The sequence below is a fragment of the Hyaena hyaena genome, unplaced genomic scaffold (genome assembly GCF_003009895.1).
Source record: "Hyaena hyaena isolate Hyena2069 unplaced genomic scaffold, ASM300989v1 scaffold_636, whole genome shotgun sequence".
Classification (NCBI taxonomy): domain Eukaryota; kingdom Metazoa; phylum Chordata; class Mammalia; order Carnivora; family Hyaenidae; genus Hyaena; species Hyaena hyaena.
This window is the reverse complement of record NW_024081268.1, coordinates 315,172-337,370: the sequence shown is the minus strand read 5'-3', so window position 1 is coordinate 337,370 and position 22,199 is coordinate 315,172. Positions and strand designations below refer to the sequence as shown.

General features: G+C 37.2%; 1 protein-coding gene across 2 annotated transcripts in view; it reads right to left on the bottom strand.

The window, feature by feature from the left end:
* The window catches only part of LOC120219640 (phospholipid scramblase 4), a 58,846-nt gene that overhangs the window by 32,166 nt on the left and 4,481 nt on the right, over positions 1-22,199 (bottom strand). The window contains exon 1 of one of the 2 annotated variants that reach the window (XM_039216487.1): positions 7,103-7,127. The exons of the other annotated variant lie outside the window; for it this stretch is intronic. The gene's annotated coding sequence lies outside the window, so the exon portion shown is untranslated. Of the gene's footprint in view, positions 1-7,102; positions 7,128-22,199 lie in introns of those variants that run through there. 2 annotated transcript variants of the gene reach the window in all.

Sequence of the window (22,199 nt, the reverse complement as noted above, 5' to 3'; positions counted from 1 at the left end):
GATCTCGCGGTTCGTGGGTTCGAGCCCCGCGTCGGGCTCTGTGCTGACTGCCAGCTCAGAGCCTGGAGCCTGTTTCAGTCTGTGACTCCCTCTCTCTCTGACCCTCCCCTGCTCATGCTGTCTCTCTCTCTCTCTCTCTCCTAGAAATAAAAAAAAAAAAAAAACATTAAAAAAAAAGGGTGAGAAAAAGGTCAGGTATGACTGGGACACAAGGAATGAGGAGAACGGAGGGAACAGATGGAGACAAGTCTGAGCACACCTGAAGGCTGAGGAAAAATATTTGCGATTTGTTGTAACTGCAACAGGGACATCTTTGTTGGACTTCCATCAGTGGAGAGATGAGATCTGATTATACTTTATCTTGGGGAGACAAGAGTGGATGTACACAGTGAGGACAGATAGCAGCAGTGATCCAGGTGAGACCAATGCTGCCTCAGACTGGGGAGGTAACACTAGGAGAGTTGAATGTGGTCAGAAGAAGAACCTCCAAGAGTTTCTGATGGACTAAGGAAAAGAGAGGAGTCAAGGATGAGTGTCAGTTTTCAGGCCAGGTACCTGAGTTGACTGCAATGCCGTTAGCTGAACTCAAGAGGAAGATGGTAGGGAAAATGCTGGGGACTGGGGAGGGTAGGAGTCAAAAGTTCAAACTAGGTATGTTTTGTTTAAAAAGAGGCCAAAATAAGTTTATTTTATTTAAATAAACAGTAGATAATGTAAACATTATGAAAATAACTCAAGAAAAGTATACCAGATATTGAGATGGCATTTAAAACAAGGGGTGGGGAAAGATTTCAGGAATCATTCAAGATTGAAAAAAAGAAAAAAGAAGTTATTATCAGGGAAAGGAATTTTAGGATTTTTGAGTTCTGGATGGTAACAATTAACAGGGAGAACATCAACAAAGGCTATAATTTACCAAATGCTTATCTCATGTCAGACAACAGGTTGAGCACTTTCCATATATTATCTTTAATCATATTATCTCTCTCATATATAAATGGCCAACCCTGCTTAAGTCAAGTACTTTTAAATTCAAAGTTTCTTTTGGATTTTCTTTCCAATGTGTTGACCTATTCATTAGATTACAAAATGTGGTCATCTGTGTAGTTTGAGCTAAGTAGAAAGTCATCAATGTAGAGTAGGTATGTCAAAGAAACATTAGATCACCATATAAGACAGTAGTCAATATGGATACCGAATACAGCTCATTGAATACCACCAAGGCATAAGCCAGTGTATAGATTATCCACGTCAAATGACTGTCTTGCCAAACCTGGGTCAAGTACCACCAACCTTATACCATTTCCACTCACATCTGGAACTTCAGCTAGTTGTACAAAGTCCTATGTGTCTTAAGGCTAAAAAAGTATTCTGGGGCACACCTAAAAGCCAGACCCAACTGCACGCCAACCAAAGGAGTACATGGAATGGATCCTATTCCTTCAATGATGGTAACCTCTGGTGTTTAGAAAATGACCACACCTTTCTAGAATCTTAGTGTCCAACATTCTGGACACCCCTAGGAATATACCCTCAAGTGACTCATATACATGTACAGAGGACATAATTACAAAAATGTTAACACACTGTTCGTATTAAATTGAAAATATCCCTAATGTCTATCAATGGTACATTGGATAAATAAATTCTGGTACATTCATATGATACAAGAGTTTACTGTAGTGAAAATAAACTACAGCCATACACATCAAAGAGAGATGAACCTCAAAATTTCAACACTAACCAAAAAAATAAAAGCAAGTCATTGGAAAACACATTATATCATTTAAGAATGTTCAACAGTGGAGGGGCATCTAGGTGGCTCAGTTAGTTAAGCGTCCGACTTCAGCTCAGGTCATGATCTCATGGTTTGTGAGTTCGAGCCCTGCTTTGGGCTCTATGCTGACAGCTCAGAGCCTGAAGCCCACTCTGGATTCTGTGTCTTTCTTTCTCTCTGTTCCTCCCCTACTCATGCTTTGTCTCTCTCTCTCCCCTTCAAAAATAAACAAACATTCAAAAAAATTTTTTTTTAATGTTCAACAGTGGGAAATGAAACTATTTTTTCTGATACATATATGGGGGAAACCTTAAAGAAAAGTTAGGGAATTCAGGAAAACAGTCACATACGGAGATGTGGTGTGGGTCAAGTGTTCAGTAGTGCCTACAGGGGCTTCAAGTTTCTCCCAGTCGAGTTCTAACAGGGTGGTGGAAAAAGGAGTGATGGGTTCTTACTAGTCTTTAAAAGGTACATATATGTTTAAATAGGCATGTGTCTGACATGATTTCACAATAAAAAAAAAGAACTATTTGACATTTATATGTGAGAATAACCGTCTAACTGAACATCTGCTTTTCCTTTCTACCTTAATCCTGAAAACTGGAAACCATGAGGAAACAGTGATGGAGAGGAATCAGATTATTAAGTACCTTAGTGAAAAGAAGTGAATTATCCATCCGTCCATCCGTCCTTCCTTCCGTCCATCATCTATTCAAACTATGTATAGTGGCAAACGGTAGAGTGCAAAAGTGGCAAAGTTTAACAACTGCTGGATTTAAGTAAAGATAGAGATTCGAGTATTTTTTATGTTCAAGATAAAAACTTGATGGGGGCGCTTGGGTGGCTCAGTCGGTTAAGCGTCTGACTTCGGCTCAGGTCATGATATCACGGTTCGTGGGTTCAAGCCCCGCGTTGGGCTCTGTGCTGACAGCTCGGAGCCTGGAACCTGCTTCAGATTCTGTGTCTCCCTCTCTCTCTGACCATCCCCTGCTCATGCTGTCTCTCACAAATAAATAAAAACATTTAAAAAAAAAAGATAACAACTTGACGGAGGAAATACAGAATTCTCGACCCTAAACATGAAGTAGTACCTCTGGGTCCGGGCAGGGAAATATGTACTTTTAATACAGCCCAAGTGATCCTTGTGTTCAGGCTTGTTTTGAGGCTGATCTTGTGCAAAGAAAAATAACACTTCTCAACCATGCCAGGAAGAACTTAGAATTCAAGCCTGATTTAAGTGACTAACAACTTGAAAAAAAAAAAAAAAACCCTTAAATTTTAAACAATTTATAAAAACGTTTTACAAAGCAACAAACATCAAAATCAAATATACGTTGATTCACAGAATTTGTTTACCTCCCCTCTCCTTTGAGATGCTAGTTTCTTTTCCTTTTTCACCCCAATTTCTCTTCCCTTTGTTATAAAATGTTACTATAAGGCTTTACCCAAAGTGTTACATAAGGCAGGGTAATTTCCAGTTGGTACAAGCATGAATGTTGTAACTTAATCCTCCCTTCACATTCAATGGATTGTTTTCAGATTTCCCAGTCACTCGGCAAGGACACAAAGTGCCATAGGTTGACAAGAGGCTGAGTTTTGGCTTTATATCAGATGGAATTCAGATTAAAAGACTGAATGGTGTCTCCATAACAAGTTAGCGTGACATGGTCCCAAGAGCTATTAATTCCAAAGGTCTTTTGCATGTTCAGGGCTTAGGCTGCATACAGGGGAATTGAAGCCAACTGGAACCTAATAAAGAGGGAAAGGAAACATGGGCTGGATAGGACAAGGCATATGCTGCTCTGCAAGGCAGCCCTAGCATAAATGGAGTCTGACAGCAAGAGAGCATTTACATGGACACCTCCTGCAGCATCCAACATTGCGGCTGGGCTATCTCCTGCTCTTCCATTCCACCTCTGTAAACAGTGACAGACTAGTAAAGCTCAATGAGACCATAAGCTCTAGAGCCATACCATAGATGTCCGAAACCTCACTCACAAAACTGAGAAAAATGGTCAGCCTTTTGCAGTTCAATATTTACTGGAATCTGTCCTGGCATCTTGGCAAGGGAGCCTCCAGACCCATGATAATCTTGCAATTTTCTAGGCAAGAAGCCTTGGAAATTTGCTTATGCAGACTAGGACCTTGGGCTCTGCCTCTTTCCAGTGCCTTCAACTGTGAGAGGAGAGAAGAGAAAGCAGGAGGTCACTGTCTGTACAATTCCTCTGCTTTTTCCTAGAAGGGCAGGAAAAACAGCTAGTTCCTGCAAAGTCGTAGTCCATCTACCACAACTGCCCTTTCAGATTTAACTTGGAATGTCTACAAGATGACATCCTTTGTATACACGGTAGGAATACTCTAAGGAGAGATTTGGTGGCTGGTAAATGATGTACGCCAGCACACTTCAGATAGTATGAACACCGGCTCAGATAGAGAGACAGACCCCAGGTATCCCTAATGGCTACGTGACTCTGACTATTCTACTGTTGGGTTATCCGTTGTGTCACAGGCAGTATGGCACTTGCATCCACCTCACAGAACTATCGTGAAGAATGAAATGGTACACGCGGATAGCACTTAAAACAGTGCCTGGCACATATCAAATCCTCAACAAACATGCATTATTACTACAATGTCACTAGGTAAAATAAACCAGCTGGTGAAGAGACCAAGAATAATTTCTGCATTTAAATGCAGTATAAAAAAGCAGTCTGTCATTCTGCCATTTAATAGGCGTTACTGAGCATCCCTGGTGAAGACTTTATACTGGGTTTCAAGCTGACACCAAGAGCTCCTCATCTTCTGCCACCAGTGAGTATGGTTCTGGCAGACAGGATTTTATGAGCGCTGCTTGTAATGAGTTTCAAATCAGAAAGAACTAGGAGAAAATGGAAGCATTGCAGGAGGGCTTTTTTCTATTTGTAGCTAAATGAAAGACAAATGAGTTAGAGTACATCTTACAAGTCTACAGGATTTGCTTTTAATTTTTAGTAATATATTGACATTAATTATATTATTGAGATGAATGGATTTATCCAGTATGGACTTTAAAAATAGCAAAGTTATGTTAAAGACATCTAAAAATTACAATATTCATTTCAGCTCCAAGATGTAAGTATCAAGTTATTTTTTAAATTATCCTGCATTATGAAAAACTGTTTATGTCTATATTAGTGTAATACTTCATGGTATATATGAGATAATATATGTGTACATGGTTAAAAGTTATTTATTTGAAAGCTCTGATAAAATTCTTAACAAACATTAATGTTGGTTATTTTTCCAAACATTCATACTTTGTAAACCTCTTATTTCACAACAATCCATGTTGAGCAAATATAAAATAATATGCTAATAGTCCTAGGAATGTATATATGGTTTGCTTTAAAAAGAAATATTAGGCTTTGATTAATCTCTCACGTATTAATAATTTTCTTCCATTTCCACAGTAAGTGATGACTATTCACTTTCGGTTGTTACATATAACTTAGTAATATATGTGAAAGATTTTGTCTGGCCTTTGTCCCCGGCTCTGGGGTGAGACTTCCAAACCCTTGGGATTTCCCGAGTGATAGGAGTGTCTTTATTTTTTTTTTCAGTGTTTATTTAGTTTTGAGATAGAGAGACAGAGTGCAAGCAGGGGAGAAGCAGAGAGAGAGAGAGAGGGAGACACAGAATGCAAAGCAGGCTTCAGGCTCTGAGCTGTCAGCACAGAGCCCTCGGCAGGGCTCAAACTCATGAACTATGAGATCATGACCTTAGCCGAAGTCTGATGCTTAATAGACTGAGCCACCCAGGTGCCCTAGGAATGTCCTTATTAATCATGGTAGGCCCTTGGATCATACTTAGGATTATGCTAAGATGTCACTGGATGGGGACTGATCATACCAGGAAGATGACCATGTGATTAAGACAGTGATATTTTACTGATCTCCTGACCTCTGGGAAGATGAGCGGAGCTGGAGATTTAGTTCTACCACTTGCCAATGATTCACATAACCATGGCTATGTAATGAAATCCCATTGAAAACTCGGGCATTTGAAGCTTGAGCGAGCTTCTGGTTGGTGAACACATGTGTATATTGGGAGAGGATGCATTCCGACTCCACAAAACAGAGGCATGAAAATTTCAGAATCTAAACCCTAGAAGACCTCACCCAATGTGTCTCTTTATTTGGCTGGTCCTGATTTTTACCCTTCAAAATAAAACCTGAATGCAAATGTAATATTCAGAATTTTGTGAGTCCTTCTAGTGAATGATCAAAACTGAGGTGCTAAGAACCCCTAAATCTGTAGGCAGCTGTGCAGAAGTGTGGGTGACCCGGAGATCTCTGATACTTATAGCTGCTATCTTATGTGTGACGGCAGTTTTACGGGGAATTGTACCTTTCCATTCATGAAGTCTGTTAACTCTGCATGGTTAGTTTCAGAACTGACCTATACTTTAAAGAGTTTTTGAAAAGTTGCTAAACTATTACAAATAGAAGCACATATATGTTTCTGATTAAAAAGTAAAACATCATCATTTGTAAAACATCAGTAAGTATAAATAAATGAAGAGAACTCTTAAGGCAACCTTCCAAAAATAACTATTATTAAAATGTGGTTTCAAGTCTTGTGTGTGTGCGCATGCATGTGTGTCTTTATGTAGCACCAAAGGGCAGAAACAACTAGTTCAAATATGCTTCTTTTTGAATATGAAATTCATTTCATAATTAGGTAAGTCTGGACTTTGAATTGTTCTTACAGTAATGGGGATACATTTACATTAATCCATCTATTTTGGCTCAACATAAATTTTGTGGATTACAAATACACTAATTCATATGTGATATTACCATGGATAATGTTAGCTATAAATGTTAAACTTAGTCAGTTTACTTATTTTACTGAATACAATGAGTATGTGAAGAATTCATTTCTTTAAATACTTCTTTTTAAATACTTTTTTTTAATAGTAGAGAGAGAACACGAGTGGGGAAGGGGGCATATGGGGAGGGAAGGGGAGGAGAGAGGTGGGGGAGAGAGGGAGAGGGACAGGGAGAGGGAGAGGGACAGGGAGAGAGAGAACGCATCCCAAGCAGGCTCCATGCTCGATCCCACAACCCTGGGATCACGACCTGAGCCGAAATCAAGAGTCAGACGCTCAACCAACTGACCTACCCCGGTGCCCCTGAAGAATTCATTTCACAAAAAAAATTCTACAATAAGATTTCTCATGATATAAACTGCTCAGGAACAAAGTGCTTTCCAAGGGCCTTCACAACCTACCTCCCTGGGAAAACGGTCGAAGGGGAGATCATGTTCATAAAAGGTAATACTTACAAGGGTCTCACCTATTCTACCATCGCCCAACAGACCTGCTGGACTAAAATGAAAACACTTTTTTGTCTTGGAGGTGGTGTCATGTGGTGGAGAGAGCGTGGAGAAGAGGGGTGAAGAGTGGCTTCCTGGTAAGGAACCTTAAAGGGAATAGGAGGAGAGAAAATTAGCAGCAGCTATAGTTGTAAACAGTGTTGAAACGGTAAGGGCTTTAAAAAGGATTAAATTCTGGTGGAAGCACTAAGTAGAACATCAGTCCCTTCAAGGAAGAGATTTTTCCTCATATAACTGCTTACACATTCTGGATCATGACAGAGCACAGGATTTATGCATTTTATAGGCATCAGTTTCCCTGGATTAAAAAAAAAGGATGTTGTATATTCTAAATAAATTTAGAAATTAAATTTCTTTATGTGAAAGCTTTTTTGAATGTTAGTTGATTCACATGTATATAGTTTCCTTAATCTGCACATTTTTGTCACTTTTGCACTAGTCTGTATTATTACATTGTTCTACTCATAAATTATAAAATGAAACTCTCTTGACCACATACTACTTCTACAACCCTGCTATGGAGAAGCTAATGAAAAATGTTAAATTATTTATACACAACATACTACTTACCTTTATTACCTATATTTTCTATATTGCGTACTGACATAGTTACATACTGTTTATATGTTACATACTTAAATACACCAGAATACTAAGCCACAGCACTGAGAAGAATAAGCAAACCACTCATGTTTCTAAATTCTCCAACAGAAACCATCATTATATTCCTATTTAAAACTAACTGGAATGAGGCAAACAGAAAACATGATTCTTTTCAAGTGAAAATTTTTAATACTTTTTAGAGAAAATTTAAAGTACTCTAAATCAGCAGATAGCTAGAGAGAGCTGTGGGGCTACCTACTGATTCATTAAGACCCCAAAATAAACTGATATAATATGTATAAAACACTCAGTTTCCCTGGGTTTCAATGTTAGATATCATTTACCTACTCTCTAGGCGGTGCCAAGAACTTTGTATATTTTGAGTGAGGTGGGTATCAATGATTTTCATTACACAGGTAAGGAAAGAGAAGCTCAGAGTTTAACGCATTCAAGGTCAGTTTTACAAACTGGGGAAACCTGGCTTAACACACTCTCATCAGAGCCCAAATTACTGTTCTAAACACCACTGACAATGGCCTTCTGTCTCCTTGCTGCTCTCTCTCTCTCCACCCTCATTGCTTTCAAATTATCCTGCTCTCCTACTACACTACCCTATAACATGAAAATAGGCCCTTCTACTGTGCTCCCTTTTGACTTCCATTTTGTAAGGTTTTTGAAATATATTTTGAAATTAAAAAATCATGATAGGTTACATGTTCCCGTTCTGAATAAGATCTAGTCAGCTGACCTCACCCTCTCTCCCCTACTGAACGTAATGAGCTAACCTAGACAGAATGATTAGGCAGCTATTTGAAGACTCTGGAAGTCAAACAGTAGCAAAAGCACGGGAGAAGGAGGCCAGTATTGGGGTACCATAAACTGGAATCGGGTTCCTGGTCTTTCTCTGGTATCCCTAACCTGATGTATTTCAAGGCAGCCTGAAGCACGGCGGGAGGCACCAGGTGCAGAGACCCTCTGGTCCTGGCTTCAGCAGAGGAAAGGGGAACTCCTAAAGCTCAGAAAGAAACAGAGAGTTTCTCAATACTTTTTCTTTTTCTCCACTAGCTCATGCCCCAGATCCTGACAATCCCACTGTGGAGAAAAGCGCAACTGCATCCAAGGACTCGCAGGTGCCTGGAATACTAAGAGAGGGAAATCTTCCCCTGGATATAAGGAGCTATGGTCCTAAGAGGATGGGGTGAAACTTCTCCCTCGGTTTCCTTTTTCTCTGTGCCCTTCTATAACTTGGCCTTGTATACAAGTTAATTTACGGGACGTACACAGCAGAGAAAGGTAAATAAAACCTCATTTTTCTGGCTCAATAACTGAAAAGGAGAAGCCAAAAAAAACGGTAAGGGGACGATAGAGAAGGAGAAACTTCAGCAAGTGTCCCAGTAAAGTTATTTATGAGCTTCTGCACTCATCCCTGAGCGATGCGCATGGATCCGATCCTAGCAAAAACTTTGTGAACTGAAGGGAGACCACATCCCAGGTCTCAGACCGGGTGTTGCACCTGCAAAAGAACCTAAATAGCAGGGCCATGACTCTGAAGATGAAAACTGACACTCACATCACAACGCACAGAAGGCTGGTAGAACCTGTGGCCTGAACCCAAACGGGTCAACAGGCTGCCGGAACAAGAAGAAAATTGAGTACAGCAAACTAATCTTTGACAAAGCAGGAAAGAGTATCCAATGGAAAAAAGACAGCCTCTTTAACAGATGGTGCTGGGAGAACTGGACAGCAACATGCACAAGAATGAAACTAGATCATTTTCTCACACCATGCACAAAAATAAACTCAAAATGGATAAAGGACCTGTATGTGAGACAGGAAACCACCAAAACCCTAGAGGAGAAAGCAGGAAACAACCTCCTTGACCTCCACCACAGCAACTTCTTACTTGACACATCCCCAAAGGCAAGGGAATCAAGAGCAAAAATGAACTATTAGGACCTCATCAAGATAAAAAGCTTCTGCACAGCAAAGGAAACAATCCATAAAACTAATAGGCAACCAACAGAATGGGAAAAGATAGTTGCAAATGGCATACCAGATAAAGGGCTAGTATCCAAAATTTGTAAGGAACTCACCAACTCCACACCCGAAAAACAAACAACCCAGTGAAGAAATGGGCAGAAGATATGAACAGACACCTCTCCAAAGAGGACATCCAGATGGCCAACAGACACATGAAATGATGCTTAGTATCCGTCCTCATCAGGGAAATACACATCAAAACCACACTGAGATACCACCTCATGCCAGTCAGAGTGGCTAAAATGAGCAAATCAGAGGACTCTAGATGCTGGTGAGGATGTGGAGAAACGGGCACCCTCCTACACTGTTGGTGGGAATGTAAACTGGTACAGCCCCTCTGGAAAACAGTGTGGAGGTTCCTCATAAAATTAACATTAGAACTCCCCTATGACCCAGCAATAGCATTGCTAGGAATTTACCCAAGGGATACAGGAGTGCTGATGCATAGGGGCACATGGACCTCAATGTTCATAGCAGCACTCTCAATGATAACCAAAACATGGAAAGAGCCTAAGTGTCCATCAACTGACGAATGGATCAAGATGTGGTTTATCTGTACAATGGAATACTACATGGCAATGAGAAAGAATGAAATCTGGCCATGTGTAGCAACATGGATGGAACTTGAGGGTGTTATGCTGAGCAAAATAAGTCAGGCAGAGAAGGACAGCTACCACATGTTTGCACGTATAGGAGGATTAGGAGGAACTTAACAGAAGACCAAAGGGGAGAAGAAGGGGAAAAATAGTGGGGGAGAGGGAGGGAGGCAGACTATGAGAGACTTGAATGCCGAGAACAAACTGAGGGCTGATGTGGGGGGAGGGAAAGAGGGGTGATGGGCATGGAGGAGGGCACTTGTGGGGATGAGCACTGGGTGTTATATGGAAACCAACTTGACAATAAACTATTAAAAAAAGAAATGTATAATAAAAACTTAAAAGCTAAGAAAGAAAGAAAGAAAGAAAGAAAGAAAGAAAGAAAGAAAGAAAGAAGGAAAAAAATTGATTTCCTCCACAGCATCTAAATCAGACTCCGAACTTTCTTAAACATAATATTCAAAACACAGCATCTAGGATAGAGTACATGTCTACATAGAACCAGAAATCCTGAATGCATGAGAGTTGAGAGCCACCACTAAAAACACCAGTCACAAGATATAGTTCAGAACACAATAACAGATTAAATACTACAAAAAGATTCAAATAACGCTGAAAAAGATAGGAAATGAGTCAGAGAAGAATGAAAAAGAAAACAAGCAGGTATAAATTAAATCACAGTTACATTAAATGTAATGTACTAAGCCTATCAATGAAGAGACACAGATTATCAAAATAGATAAATGGATGTTTTTATAATGATCCAATTACATGCTTTCTAAAGGAACTCACTTCAAATGTAATGATAAAGCAGACTAAAGGGAAAAAGGTAGAAAAGATATACCAAGCAAACATGTAAAAGAAAGATGGCACATAAGACGAATCAAAAACAAGTAGCAGCTGAGTGTCATCAACAGATGAATGGAGAGAGAAGATGTGATACACATATAAAGATATGTGTGCATATGTGTGTTGGAATATTATGCAGCCATAAAAAGGATGAGATCTTGACATGGATGGACCTTGAAAATATTATGCTAAGTGAAATAAGTCAAACTGAGAGACAAATACCATATGATTTCACTTACATGTGGAATCTAAAAAAAACAAATGAACAAACAACAGGCAGAAACAGACCCATAAATACAGAGAAATAATGGCTGCCAGAGGGAGGGGAGGCAGGAGATGGGCAAAATGGGCGAGGGGAAGTAGGAGATAGAGGCTTTCAGTCTGGAATACCTAAGTCACAGAAATAAAAGGAACAGTATAGGAAATATACAGTCAATGATATCGTAATAGCAGTATATGGTGACAGATGGTAGCTACACTTGTGGTGAGCACAGCAAAACGTATAGAGATGGTGAATCATCATGCACACCTGTAACTAATGTAACACTGTGTGTCAACCATACTCAAATTAAAAAATTTAAAGAAAATATTGCACATAAATCCTACCTTAATACATATGGATTCAATACTCCAACCAAAGGCAGAGATCAGCAAAATGGATATAAAAGAAAAATAAACCATGATCCAACTACATGCTGCATGCAAGAGACATCGTTTAGATTTAAAAACAAAGAGGTTGAAAGAAAAAAAATATCACAAGTATATACCATGCAAGCAAGTGCTAACCAAAACGTGCGGTGGCTATATACTTAAGGACAAAAACTACTTTAAGGGATAAGGAAGGATATTTCATAATAATAAAAAGGCCAATCCCCAGGAAAATAGAACAGTCATACATGTATGTGCACAAAACAAGAAAGTCACAAAATATATACAAGCAGAACTATTTTTGAGGCAAGAAACGGGCAATTCAACAGCAATAGTTTGAGACTGCAACAGTCTATTTTCAATAATAAACAGACCAACCAGGCAGAAAATCAATGAGGAAATGAAGGACTTGAATACTTTCATGAACCAACTAAACCTAACAGTCATTTATACAACACTGAATCCAACAATAACAGACTGGATTTTTCTCAGTGTGTATATGGAACATTCTCCAAGATAGAACATTCATCAAACAAACCTCAATAAGCCTTAAAGGACTGAAATCATATAAATAAAAAGAGCTCTGAAAATAACAGAATTAAATGTAGAAATCAAAAACAGAACAGAATTTTGGAAATTTACAATATGTGGAATTAACTAATCACTTCTGCATAAGCAACAAATTAGAAAAAAATTCAGAAGGAAAATTAGAAAATGCTTTGAAATGAACGAAAATAAAAAGACAAAATGCCAAAACCATGAAATGCAGCTAGCATCATGCTTAGAGGCAAATTTATACTAGTCAATACACGTGTTTTTAAAAAGATGGCTCTCAAATCAATAACCCAAGCTTCCACCTTAAGAAAATAAAAAAAAGAAAACAATAGCAGATTAAAACCAAAGCAAGCAGAAGGAAAGAAATAGTAAAGATTAAAGTAGAAAGAAAATAAAAAATAGAAAAAAAAGAACATGAACAAAACCAAAAGTGTTTTGAGAACATCAACAAAAGTGACAAAATTTAAGATGAACAAATGAGTAAAAAAAAGACTCAAATTACTAAAATCATGAACAAAAGGAGGCATACTGCTATTGACCTTACAGTGAAAACCAAAAGAAACTATGAAGAAAAAATATGAACTACTATATATCAAAAAACTAGATACACTAGGTAAAATGGCCAAATTACTAAAAGGATACAATCTACCCAAACTAACTGAAGAAGAAAGAGAAAACCTGAATCGAATCATAACAAAAAATTGAATTAGTAATCAAAAAACTTCCCACAGAGAGCCCAGGCACAAATGACTTCTTTGGTGAATTCTACCAAATGCTTAATAATAAATACTAATCCTTCATAAACTCTTATAAAAAAATAAAAGTGAACATGCCCTACCTAATTCTAAGAGTCATTATAACCATGATATAAAAATCAAAGACATCACAGAAGAGAAAGCTACACTAATACCCCTTATGAATATAGATACAAAACTCCTCAACACCCGGAAACTGAGTCCAGCAACACATAAAAAGGTTTATACACCATGACCAGGTAGGATTTTACCCATAATAAGGTACTGGTCTAACACACGAACATCAAGGAATGATTTAATAAGACAAATTAAAAAACAACACAGCTCAATACATGAAAAAATGTATTTGACAGAATTCAATACCTTCTTGTTTGAATTAAAAAAGAGTTCAGTCAACAGCCTACAAATGACATGAAACCTCTTTAATCTGATAAAAACCATCTATAAAGTGCCCCACTGTTAAGATTATGTTCAATGGAAAAAGAGTGAATGCTTTCCCCTAAGACCAAAGAACAAGACTAGAACATCCACTTTTACCACTTTTATTCGACTGTACTAGTATGTCTATACAGGGCAATTAAGCTAGAAAAAAATAATGAAAGGTATCCATCCAAAATAGGAATGAAGAAATATGACAAATCTTGCATTAAGACGCTCCTAAGGAACCCGCTAAAAACTATTAGAACTAATAAAGAAGTTCAACAATGTGGCAGAACATAAAATCAATATACAAAGATCAAACGTGTTCTATACACCAGCAATGAACAATATAAAGAAAACAATTCCATTTACAATAGTATAAAAATGAATAAAATACATAGGATCAATTTGACAAAAAAAGTGTTAAGACTTGTGTATTGAAAACTAAAAAATAATAAGGTGTAAATAAATCAAATAAGATTTAAGTATAAGTACAGATATTTCAAGTTCATGGATCAGTCAACATGATATAGTTAAAGTGGCAATAGTCCCCAAATTGATCTAAAGATTTAACATAATCTCTATCAAAATTCAAGTTGCCTTTTTTTAGGAAATGACAAGCTAAACATAAAACTCACATGGAAACAAAAGAAAACCATAACAGCCAAAATAATCTTGAAAACAAAAAACTAAGATGGAGAAATCATACTTCCTGACTAAAACTTACTACAAAGCTGCAGTAATCCAAGTAGTGTGGTACTGGCCAATGAGAGATACACAGACCAAAGAAACAGAACTGGGTGCCAAGACCATTCAATGAGGAAAGAATAGTCTTTCAACAAATAGTATTGTAAAAACTGTACATCTAAATACAAAAGAATTAATTTGGAGCCCGACAACATCTGATCCAAAATAATTAAGTCAAAATGGACCATAAATCTAAATGTAAAAAGTAAAACTAAGTAATTTTAAGGGTGGCTCAGTCAGTTTAGCATCCAACTTGGGCTCAGGTCATGATCTCACGGTTTGTGAGTTCGAGTCCTGCACTGGGCTCTGTGCTGACTCTGGGAGCCTTGAGCCTGGTTCAGATTCTGTGTCTCTCTCTCTGCTCCTCCTTCACAATCATGCTCTGTTTCTTTGTGTCTCTCAAAAATAAATAAATGTTAAAAATTAAAAAAAAAAAAAGAAAAGAGAAATGGGAGTAAACCGTAATCACCCTGGGTTAGGCAATGGTGTTATAGATATGACACCAACAGAATATCCAACAACAAAAAAAGAAATTGGACCTTTTCAAAATCATAAAAGTTTGTAATTCAAAGAATACCATCAAGAAAATAAAAGAATAATCCACACAATGAGATAAAATATTTACGTACCATATATGTGGTGAGGGACTTTTGTACAGAATATAGAAAGAACACTCATAACTCAGTAATAAAGACAATACCCCAGATGAAAAAAGGCCAAAAGGATTTGGGTACTTCCCCAAGGAATATAATATGAATGCCAATAAGGACATAAACAGATTCTAAACATCATTAGTTATCAGAGGCATGCAAATCAAAATTACCATTATTTTTCACATCTACTAAGATAGTTATAATCAAAAAGACAGACAATAACAAGTGTTAGCAAATATACGGAGATACTGGAAACCCTTATTCACTGCTGGTGGAAATGTAAAATGGTGCAGCCGCTCTAGAAAAAAGTCTGGCAGTTCTTTGAGAGATTAAAGATAGAGATGAATACAGTTACTACAGTAAACATATGACCTAGCAATTCTATTCTTAGGTACATACTCAAGAGAAATAAAAACATTTTCACAAAAACATGCTCATAGCAATATTATTAAAAATAACCAGGGGCGCCTGGGTGGCTTAGTCGGTTAAGCGTCCGACTTTCGCTTGGGTCATGATCTCGCGGTTCGTGGGTTCGAGCCCCGCGTCGGGCTCTGTGCTGACTGCCAGCTCAGAGCCTGGAGCCTGTTTCAGTCTGTGACTCCCTCTCTCTCTGACCCTCCCCTGCTCACGCTGTCTCTCTCTCTCTCTCTCCTAGAAATAAATAAAACATTTAAAAAAAAACAAAACACTGCATTCCTAGTTTAGGTTAAGGACTTTTCACATATATCACAAAGCAAATAGCATCATGAACCCAGCAAAATTCATCTCATCATGCCTCAATAAAGCTATAGCCTGTTTAAATATAATCTTATCATCCTTCCTTGGATAAGGACTTAACACTGCCATCAGACCCCATTTGGGAAAGAAAAGAAAAAAATTAAGTATAGGAATGAAATACTTTTCTACTGTGAATACTTAATTATTCAAATATAGAAACATACATGTATGTACATATTATAAACAACTAAGAAAAAGATACCAAAAATCAGGGACATAATCAAATTTGCAGATCTTTTCTTTTTTATTGGGAAAGCTTTTCAAAACGTTTATGAGTATATAAACCTCCAAAATTACAATACAAAAACAACTGAGAAAATAAAATTGAAATAAAAATTAACACATCCGGGGCGCCTGGGTGGCTTAGTCGGTTAAGCGTCCGACTTTCGCTTGGGTCACGATCTCACGGTTCGTGGGTTCGAGCCCCGCGTCGGGCTCTGTGCTGACTGCCAGCTCAGAGCCTGGAGCCTGTTTCAGTCTGTGACTCCCTCTCTCTCTGACCCTCCCCTGCTCACGCTGTCTGTCTCTCTCTCTCTCCTAGAAATGAATAAAACATTTAAAAAAAAAAAATAACCAAAGAACAGAAAAAACTCAAATGTCCATGTCCACCAACTGATGAATGGATAATCATGGCTGCAAAAATCTGTGAATACTGTAAAAATCCATAAACTTCAGATGAGTGAATTTTATGACATGTGAATTATATCTCAATAAAGTTACTAAAAGAAAGCTGGATACTAATATTCCACTAGTAGATTTCAGAGCACAGGAAATTATCAGAGTTAGAGGGCCCTCATTTACAAGTGGGAGTCAATATACCAAGAACACACAGCAATCCTAAATGTGACTGTACCTAAAAAGAGGACTTCAAACTCCAGAAGCTAAAACTGACAGCGCTGAAAGGAGAAACAAAGTCCCCAACTGTAGTTGGAGACTTGAACAGGTCCTCCTTCAGTAATCTATCGCACCAAGTGGAGAGAAAATCAATAATGATAGTAAAGAACTAAAGCATCATCATCAGCCAACACCGACATGAGGACACTCCACTCAACCTCAGAATACCCACTCTTTTCAACACATGGGACCTTCACCCAGACAGACCATTTTCTGGGTCATAAAACAAATCTTTAAAAATTACAAATATTTTTTTTAAATTATAAAGTCAAGCAAAGTGTGTTTTCCGATCATACTGTGATGTAGCTGGAATCACTGAAATTACTGAAGAATTAACAGGAAAATCTCTAACCACGGAGAAATAAAAACTCACTTCTAAATAATCCATAGTCAAAAAGAATGTCTCAAGGGAAATAAAATACTTTGAACTGAATGAAAACAATAGGTCATGAATGTGAACTCTCCAGAAGTATATATATTTTGCAACGATTTTACAAACTTAGTTATTCATATAGCCACTTCCCCCAAGACTGACCTCATGTGTGGATTTCAACTACAGTTAATAGAACTTTCTTGTATAGCTCCAATACTACTGATACCATTTTTTATTCATTTTTATATTTGCAAACTAACTGATCTTTGCTGTCCATTTAACTTTGGAGAAACATTCAAAAATATTAACAATTTCTTTCTCCCCTTAAAAATTTGATTGCACCACGGGAAATTTATAAAGGTCAATAGCTTTCTGAGATTTAGCTATTGCAATGATTATATATCAGAGTCCAACTGTGTGGGGTCAATTCTCACAATAATGAAATGTTCTGCAAAAACACTGCATTCCGGGGCGCCTGGGTGGCTTAGTCGGTTAAGCGTCCGACTTTCGCTTGGGTCATGATCTCGCGGTTCGTGGGTTCGAGTCCCGCGTCGGGCTCTGTGCTGACTGCCAGCTCAGAGCCTGGAGCCTGTTTCAGTCTGTGACTCCCTCTCTCTCTGACCCTCCCCTGCTCACGCTGTCTCTCTCTCTCTCTCTCCTAGAAATAAATAAAACATTGAAAACAAAACAAAACACTGCATTCCTAGTTTAGGTTAAGGACTTTTCACATATATCACAAAGCAAATAGCATCATGAACCCAGCAAAATTCACCTCATCATGCCTCAATAAAGCTATAGCCTGTTTAAATATAATCTTATCATCCTTCCTTGGATAAGGACTTAACACTGCCATCAGACCCCATTTGGGAAAGAAAAGAAAAAAATTAAGTATAGGAATGAAATACTTTTCTACTGTGAATACTTAATTATTCAAATATAGAAACATACATGTATGTACATATTATAAACAACTAAGAAAAAGATACCAAAAATCAGGGACATAATCAAATTTGCAGATCTTTTCTTTTTTATTGGGAAAGCTTTTCAAAACGTTTATGAGTATATAAACCTCCAAAATTACAATACAAAAACAACTGAGAAAATAAAATTGAAATAAAAATTAACACATCCGGGGCGCCTGGGTGGCTTAGTCGGTTAAGCGTCCGACTTTCGCTTGGGTCACGATCTCACGGTTCGTGGGTTCGAGCCCCGCGTCGGGCTCTGTGCTGACTGCCAGCTCAGAGCCTGGAGCCTGTTTCAGACTGTGACTCCCTCTCTCTCTCTGACCCTCCCTGCTCATGCTGTCTCTCTCTCTCTCCTAGAAATAAATAAAACATTTAAAAAAAAAAAATTAACACATCCTACAGCCAAATATAATAGGGGTGTTTTGCATTGATTATTTAGCTGGACCTAGTTACTAATGATATTTTTAAAGTAAATATTCTTCAATTACAACATTAAATAAAGTAAGTTTTGAAAACTTCTGCTAAAATGCTATTGAAAGGTACTTGCCATAGAAATTTTTAAAAGATTTAGTAATAGACTATACAACTTTCCTACAAAAGTTTTCCAAATATTAACTCACCATCTGATGTTAACATTTCCAAAATAAATGTAGATTGACATTTATCTGCCTTCTTAATCCAATAATGTTAAGGATATTTAAGAAAGTCAAGTTGGCTAAATGTTATTAACTAATATGGTCCAGTTTGTTCTTGTGACTGTAAAAATTAGACAGTTTTCATCAATAAAATGAAAAAAATATGCAAATATTTCATAAAGAGAAATTGAGTCACACAGAAAATATACAGACAAGTATGAAAGTCTGAACAAACTGATTTCCAAAGCTCCTCCCCACACAAAAATACCATCCCTCAGCAACCAAGTACAATAATTCTCAAGGAAGAGGGAGCGGGAATATAAAAGAAATCTGAAACTATTCGAAATACTCCACAGAGAGTACCATATGCTGATGCTGCTGATTCAGGATCAGACTTTGAGAACCACAAATCTAGGGGACTTCTTCCAGTGTGTATAAGGTTTGAAACCATTTCCCAAATGACTTTGATATCACTCACCACACACACACCCATCCAAAATTACAGACCTATGACATCTCTTTCTCCAGTAAAAATTCATCTTCAAAAGGAATCACATTTTAATAAACTCAGGTTAATCTTTAATTTAGTAATGTAACACCTATCAAAATTCTTTCTCAAATGTCATTTGTAAACCCAAGTACATTTCTTCTGAAATTCAAAAAAAATTCAAAATACGCTGTAAAAGTATTTTTTAAGGTTTTTTTTTTTTTTTTTGAGAAAGGGGGGGAGGGGGAGAAAGAGGGAAGGAGGAACCCAGGAGGCTCTGCAATATCACCGCAAAGCCCAACGTGGGGCTCAAACTCATGAACCACGCATGAGATCATGACCTGAGCAGAAGTCAGACGCTTAACCGACAAAGCCACCCAGGTGTCCCTATACTGTATAACTTTTAAGTGATACATCTCATTCTCACAGGAGGAATATAACCTAATAGATTTTATAATCCGAACTGAAAAGAAAATAAAAAGAAATAGAACCTAAGCAGAACAATATACTCTCTGATAGTGTATCTGTAACCATTTAGATCTCCGGTTCACCAAAGATGAAATGCTTTACTTACCCAAGTACAATTCTTTTTGTAGACTTTAAGCCAAAATTTTGGTTCCTGTAAGTATGTATAATTGTGTTGATTTGTTTTATACGTTTCTTGGTTACTAGGGAACTGGACAGTTGAGTGGGTTCAATGTGAATGTATTAAAGTCCAATGACTGTGAAGAATTCAGTCACTTCTGTTTCACACCTTGGCAACTTAATAGGCTGCTGTCATACAGCTTATAATTAAGAAACTATCCTACTTGAAAAGCAATTACAGAGGCTTGCACTAACAAGATAAACTGAGGTCTTTTACTTTGGGATAAAATATGCAGTAGAAATGTCCTGAAGGTGCACAGAATCCCTCATTAAGACTATTTGTAAAACACCTATTTATTTAATTATATCTTTGCATTAAATCAGCCCTACAGAGAAACTGGGATTAATTTTCACTGGGAACAAATACAAATGTTGGCAAAACCTAATCTATTTATATTGTTATGTTTTGATAACCTTTATAAACATACTTCTTATTTTAGTCACATGATTCCTCCTAAACAAAAGGTCTATGGTGGGATATTTCCTTCTGAGCAGATAAGAATCTTAGAGGTTGGTTTTTTGGTTTTATTTTAAAATAAAAGAATGAGATTAAATGGGAGCAAAGTGATAGTCACAGTTCATAAATCTCTTTTATGAAACGTATTAAGTTAGTTTAAATTGTTGAAAAGAATATATTAGGCCTCTCCATTTTAGATTTCAAGGGGGAAATGTTTTTTACTTGGAGTACAAAAAGTATCAGAAGAGTAATATTAGCATAATATTTATACAATACATTTAAGGAAACACTACCATGCCAATTATGATACCTGACAGATTACCAGAGAATGCCTTATTGCATCATTTTCTGGCTAGTCTTCTAGTATTAAAAACTGCAACGAAACAGGATAGCATGTGACCTACCATGAAATCATCTTGATAAGAAACCTTACATTTATAAAAACATATTTTAAAATAGGTATTATCTGAAAACACTGAAATTGGAATTAATCAACCACCCAGGGGGTACATATATTTATACCACAAAAAAGTAAAAATTCCTCCTACCTAGATCCCCATTTCCCATTTCAAAAGGCAACCACAAGTAGATTTTTTTTGTCTTCCAATAGATTATCTAAGTATATACAAACTAGTATATATGCCTTTTAATACAAATGAGTCTTCTATATACCTTTCTGTAATTTATTTCTTCTTTTGTTAAAATGTCTTGATGTTGACTACAGTTCATGTAACCTTATTCTTTTGAATGGCTAAACAACAGTTTATTTAATTGGCCTATTTTTTTTAATGCTTATTTTTGATAGAGAGAGACAGAATGTGAACAGGAGCAGGACAAAGAGAGAGGGAGACACAATCTGCAGCACGCTCCAGGCTCTGAGCTGTCAGCACAGAGCCTTACATGGGGCTCCAACTCATGGACCATGAGATCATAATCTGAGCTGAAGTCGGATGCTTAACCAACTGACCCACCCAGGTGCCCCTATTTGGCCTATTTCTTTAAGTTTTTATTTAAATTCCAGTTAGTTAACATACAGTGTTATATAGTTTCAGATGTACATTACAGTGATTCAACACTTCCATGTAGCACCCAGGGCTCATCAGAAATGGACTCCTTAATCCCCATCATCTATTTCATTCCCCTCCCCCTCCATACATACACTTCCATTCTGGTAGCCATCTGCTTTAATTGGCCCATTAATGATGAAAATTTAAACTGTTTCCAAATATATGTGATTAAAAACATGCAAATATATACTTCTTTGTGTACCTGTGTATTAAATTCCTGGAAGCATAGCTGCTGGCTCAAAGTTTTGTGCATTTTTATTTTGATATATCTTGTCAACCGGTACTCCAAAGAATTTGAACCCATTCACATGTGAGAAAAAATGTGTTGGATTCCTAATATGTTTTCACAACATTTTTGTCACTGCCAATCTGAATGGTAAAAACATCTTATTTTCTAAATCACATGAGGAAGTTGAACAGTTTTATGTTTATAAGTAATTTGCAAATGGTCATTTGTCCATTTTTCTGTTTGCTATTTTTTTAAGATTTTCTTTTTGTTACTTACATGAATAGTATTAGAACTTTAAGAATCTTCTTCCCAAATTTGTCATTTGTTTTTTTTTCTGTGTTTTTGCCGTACTTTCTTTTTAAGCATCTCTCTCGTCCTGAAGTCAGGGAAAGGTTAATTTTAATTTTACTACAAAGCTGCTGAAATAGATAAAGAACAGCAACATTTCTGCATTTTTCTGTTTATAAGAAAGTTAACAGGCTGTGAAATCCCTAAGGCAAAAGTTTTCAGTTGTATGCCTCTAAGAAACACCATAGCACTCAATAAATATTAAGGAAGGAGATAAAGGAAGGCACTTTCAAAGGAAGAAGGTGAAAGAGGGCATTCAAAAATAAATGAAGAGAACGAGATAGAAAACTCTGTGAAAGAAAA